This window comes from Parus major, chromosome 21 (genome assembly GCF_001522545.3).
Source record: "Parus major isolate Abel chromosome 21, Parus_major1.1, whole genome shotgun sequence".
Lineage (NCBI taxonomy): Eukaryota > Metazoa > Chordata > Aves > Passeriformes > Paridae > Parus > Parus major.
This window is the reverse complement of record NC_031789.1, coordinates 2,414,462-2,419,722: the sequence shown is the minus strand read 5'-3', so window position 1 is coordinate 2,419,722 and position 5,261 is coordinate 2,414,462. Positions and strand designations below refer to the sequence as shown.

Genomic DNA, 5,261 nt, shown 5'->3' with positions numbered 1-5,261 from the left:
CTCTTCTCTCCCCACAGGAAAGCAAAGGCTGCCAGAATCTGCAGGCTCAGAACAAAGGCACAGGTGGCACTGGAGTTTTGATATGTTGAGTTACAACCAGAAGGAGGAGATGTCCTGCCCCTCTGAGTCGATGATGCTGCCACCATGAATAAAATCAGCACTGTTAGTGGCTGTGCTGAACTTTTATGGGAAGGTAAATCCCTCTGGAGCAGCTGGCAGGACAGAATCCCCAGGTGCTACCTGAAAACAAGAGCTGCAGGTGCAGAGCATCCTCTGGTTCCCAGCAGCAGAATTGCTCTGCCTGTCCCACATCAGATCTCCCAGGGCCAGTTGCAGTCCCTGGGGGTTCAATTCACCCCAGGAAAGCGAATCACACTGGCAGAGCAGGCACAAGTGGACTCCTGAGCCAAAAAGGCTGAGTGTCCAGCTGTGGTGAGATCCCTGTCACAGGCAATTGCCTTGTTCTTGCAGAAGGAGGGCACCATTCCTGCCTCTAAGCAAGCAAAATGAAACCTTTGAAGCTTGTTTTGCCCATCTTTTTGTGCCTGTATTTTCTTCTGTTAATGCTGTGGCCCTCAGTTATTAATCTTTTCTGGTTTCAGTACTATAAAATCATGACTCAATAGCCGTGCTCAGGCCTCAGGATGCTTCCCTTAGGTGCTGCAGAGGTTTAATGACACTACAGCAGGCAAGAGAGCCAAAAAATAACATTCAGCTGGGTGCAAATGCTGTAGCTCATGCCTGAAGCACATTGCTATCAATGGAACAATTTACAAACTCACACAGTAGTTAAGCTTTGCTGAAACCTATCCTGGACAGGGGTCAATGGAAAGTCTTTTGCTGACTTCACCTAGAGCTGGATTAAACACTTAACTCTTCCACTGTCTCCTCCACACTCCTGAATTATTCATGACGGGCCAGACACTGCAATCCATAGTCATACTGAGCTTAATCTGTCCTTTAAATTGACTTGCATTAGTCTGAGTCACAGGCACCACAGCCTTTCCCTTCAGCATCCTCAGTGAATGCAGCAGAGCTGTTCACGAAATGAGGCTCTGCTCTGGAACAGGAGGAAGGATCCTTCTCAAAGGAATCAGTAAAGGCAGATCTGAGAGGAAACTCACCCCGGTAAAGCTACAAGAAGATGAATGAACTCAGGTAAATCTGTGTGAAATCAATCATTTAAAGAGATAGCCCGTTCTGTGGTATCACAGGGGAGATTGAGTGAGTTCTAGGAACTAATATTTCATTGCTCAACTTCATCACGAGGTCTGAAAACACATTCCCAGGCCCCTGGCCACACACTGAGAGAGCAGAACGAGTTTTCACACACGCCTTGGGAAGGGCTGCTTATCTCTGGAGAGAGAGAAACAGCGAGGGATGTGGAAAAGAAGAAGGCAAAGGACATTTTCTGCTCTTCTTGACTGGCACAGAAGCAATAAAAAGTGCCCAGGATTGCTGTCACTGAGGAGGAAAGGAGAACTCACCCTCAGTGGAAACTCCTTCCTCTGCCAGGCTCTCAGGCCACTCCACTTGCTCCAGTCCTAAAATCCCCTCCAGCTGTTCAAACCACAGATAAATTCCACTCCAGAGCTGATTACCCACACCTTTCACCACTAAACCCAAATCTATAGTCTGATACCTCTAAACAAACAATGGATTAAAAAAATAAGCTAATCAGGGAAGTAAAAGGAGAAATATTTTGCATTGAGAAATGTAACAGGATTTGATTTTTTAGAATGAACTAATCTGTTCAGTTCTCATTTATGTTAGTGCTTGATAAAATTAGAGGATTAAACCAATTGTATGCTAAATACTTTGTGCTGAAGAGAGTCCTGCCAGGATTCACTGCATGCACAGAGACCACAGCAGCATCACCCAGAGACCCTGGGACTCACAGAAGGATCTGTTCAAACTTCAGAAATAAAAATCACAGCTTATCCAGATCTTCCATATGCACCAGGGTATGAACTCCTATCCCACTCCACTTTCACTCAAGCTTAATTATTAAGTACTCATACCCAACAGGCAAGTCTTTGTATAAGCAGCACTTATCTGGGAGCACTGGCATCACCAGAGGATTACAGATGTGCTCTGGCTTTTTTGGATGCAAAATGTTAACCCTGTGTGCATACCCTCTCCCTGTGCCACACTGAAATGCACCCATCCTGTTGCTCTCATGTGATTTGATCACCCACACCACACATCCCAAAAACTCCTGCAAAATGCAGCTCGTTAGCAACACTTCATTTGCAGTTCAGAAATGATAGATACAGAAGGGGTCAGAGTTCTCCTGTAACTTAACTGCCTCTTCTGCTGGTGTGACAAAGGCATTTGTGATGTTTAATTCATTAATGCTGAAAAAATACAAGATCTTGGGAGGCACAGCCAAGGACACACCAGGTATTGAGAGAATTTTTAGCACCTAGCAAACACATTTCCCCCAAACATCTGAAAACTAACAGCAATTTCACCAGTGTGAAATCCCTCATTTATGTGTCCCCAAGTTACACAGAACCAGTCAGATATTGCCACCTTGACTCCCTGTAAGTGCCCTATTCTGTGGTAAGGGACTATGCACAAAAAGGGCAATCTGCAGAGTGTCAGTGACTTCAGCTTGTGTTTGGGGCTGTGGTTTGGGGCTTTTTCCTACCCCTGAGGATGAACTTGCCCTGTACAGTGCAAAAACTGAATCACAGTCATCACCACTGTGGGCATCTGGAGATTGGATGATGCTGGTGCTTCTTCCCAAACTCCAGTGCAGTTCTCACACATTAATCTGTTACACACTGCTCCCTTAGCTTTCCCCTTGTGCCTCGAGGTGAAAGGCACACAAACACTGAATTTCCCTTGAATTGCTTTCCTGTTAGACAAGCATTCTCTCTCTGTAAAGAAGTATCTTCCCCATGGGAATACTGCAGGTATTCACAGGGGCAGCAGGAGGAAAGGAAGAATGGATCTTTTATCATATTAAGCATTTCCATTCCATCTGTGTTGTCTTTTTCACTAGCTCAGTTCTGTTTTATTCCAGGCTTAGGGAATCAAGCTACAAGGCTCCAAGGGGTAAAGAGACTTGCTTGATGAGTCTAACCTCTAAAGATGCATCCAGGGTGATAAAAGAAGTGTAGCTATTGAAACATCTCCTTTCAATACAGTTGTTGTGTTGCTAGGTTTCCATCTAGATACACAGTCTAAAAGAGCAATTAAAGGAAGCTGATGCTGTGGATTCTATCTTTATCAATGTTTTACAAGGTTACTGGCAAGAAAGAGGGAAAAATATTGTCCCCAAGCAAAGTTGTTCTGATTAGAACAGGCAGCTAGTTTCAAAAGCTTACACGAATTTTCACGGGGAAATATTTTTTAAAAGCCTGAGTTTCTTGGCTTTAAAATCTGCTTCTAGAGTAGCAGATTTTATGTGTATCAGGATATGGCTTTGTGAGCAAAAAGTCTGTGTGTTTATTTGTCATTTGAATTGCTCTTCCAAAGCACAAGTCCTCACCCCACTTAACCAGTCTGTCTTACCACAGCAGACGAGGGCATGGTTTGAAAGGAACTTATTTGTTTGTGCATGACATTAAACACTAGCAGACCCTGCACAGCTGTCAAAATACTACTCTGATAATTGCATAAGTGAAGGTTGTTAACCAGCACGCTGCCACGTCTGTGCACAAAACAAAGGTGTGAGAGACACAGGATGCAGCAGCAAGGCAGCTGCAAGGTCCCAGACGTGCCTGGGGGACCAGCCACTTCCAGCTCACCCTGTCTGGCCTGGAGTTTTCCACTTACACTCAGCTCCCAGTCGCTCAAATGCTCTTAAATACTTGGGCAGTAGCAACCAGCCCTGCTCTTTTGGCTGGGTCATCGCATCACCAAGGAAAAAGCAGATCCTTTCCTCCAGGACAGTGGCTGTTTTACTGGCACATCTTTAGAGACCACCCGAATGGTCATAAGGACCAAGCTGAGTTGGGACTGTTGCTAAGCAATGAAATGTCCTTATTAAGTGGTGCGGTGTTTTTAGACAGGAAAAGTCCATTTCTGCACAAGCTGGTATAAAACAGGAAGGTTACCTTACGTGCAAATGAAGCTCTATATATCTTTTGGGCACATAGATGAGAATCCTGCCTGACTGGACCTGCAAACACCACTGAGTACGGCCAATACCCCACTGACTCTGCTCCTGAAGCCTCCGAGCAGCCGGGGACACAAAGCTCCTCAGTTCTGGCACCCAACTTTTCCCCCAGGAGAGCAGCCCTGCTGCAGGCAGCTCATTACAGAGCCAGCCTCCCGGGAAACGATCTCCCTCTGCATATTCATGAACTATCCAGAGCTTCTAGGGAGAGTTGGCTAAACACACAACCGAGGGATTTAGCTGCTGGATTCCCAGGAGGAAAGAAAAAAGGGAAAGGGGAATGTGGGGAGAAGGGGAATGGGGAGGGGGGTTAAGGCAGGATTGCAAGCGCTGCAAGCTCCGAGCACTGCGGGACGCGGGAGCCCGACCGACACCCCGGGCCACCCCCCCGGGCAGAGCCGAGCGCTGAGAGCTACAGACCGTGCTCACAGACCGTGCTCACAGACCGTGCTCACAGACCGTGCTCACAGACCGCCAAGCCCCCCGCAGACCCCCGGAGCCCCGGAGCGCATCACTCACCTGGGCCCCGCCGGGCGGCAGCGGCGCTGGGCTCGCAGCGATGCCGGGCAGCGCCGGCTCCCGCGGTACCGGGGCTCGCTGCAGCGGCCGTGCCGCTCCCGCAGCCCCGAACCGGCCCCCAACCGGCCCCGAACCGGCCGTGCCGCTCCCGCAGCCCCGAACCAGCCCCGTCGCCGCCTTTTGAAGCCGCTCCGCCGAGCGCCGCGGCCGCCGTGGGCGGAAGGGCGGGCGGGTGACCGCCAGAGCCCGGTGCCTGCCGCGGAGCGGAGCGGAGCGCTGTGGAGAGGAGCTGTGTGGAGCTGTGTGGAGCGGTGTGGAGCTCTGTGGAGCTGTGTGGAGCTCTGTGGAGCTCTGTGGAGCTCTGTGGAGCTCTGTGGAGCTCTGTGGAGCTCTGTGGAGCTCTGTGGAGCTCTGTGGAGCGGTGCGATGTAGTGCGGTGCGGTGCGGTGCGGAGCGGAGCTGCGGGGCTGCCGCTGCCCCGCCAGGCTGCGGGCGGCGCTGTGGCCGCGCTATAAAGCGCGTATATAAACCGCGTGTTTAAACCGCGTATTTAAACCTAGTGCATAAACCCCGTACATAAACCGCGTGTTTAAACCGCGTATTTAAACCTTGT

The 5,261-nt window shown here is 49.4% G+C and overlaps 1 protein-coding gene across 1 annotated transcript in view; it reads right to left on the bottom strand.

The window, feature by feature from the left end:
* DISP3 (dispatched RND transporter family member 3) overlaps positions 1-5,093 on the bottom strand; it is a 35,028-nt gene extending 29,935 nt beyond the window's left edge. Inside the window, exon 1 of the mRNA XM_015648536.3 lies at positions 4,649-5,093. The gene's annotated coding sequence lies outside the window, so the exon portion shown is untranslated. The remainder of the gene's footprint in view (positions 1-4,648) is intronic.
* Positions 5,094-5,261: the final 168 nt, after the last annotated feature.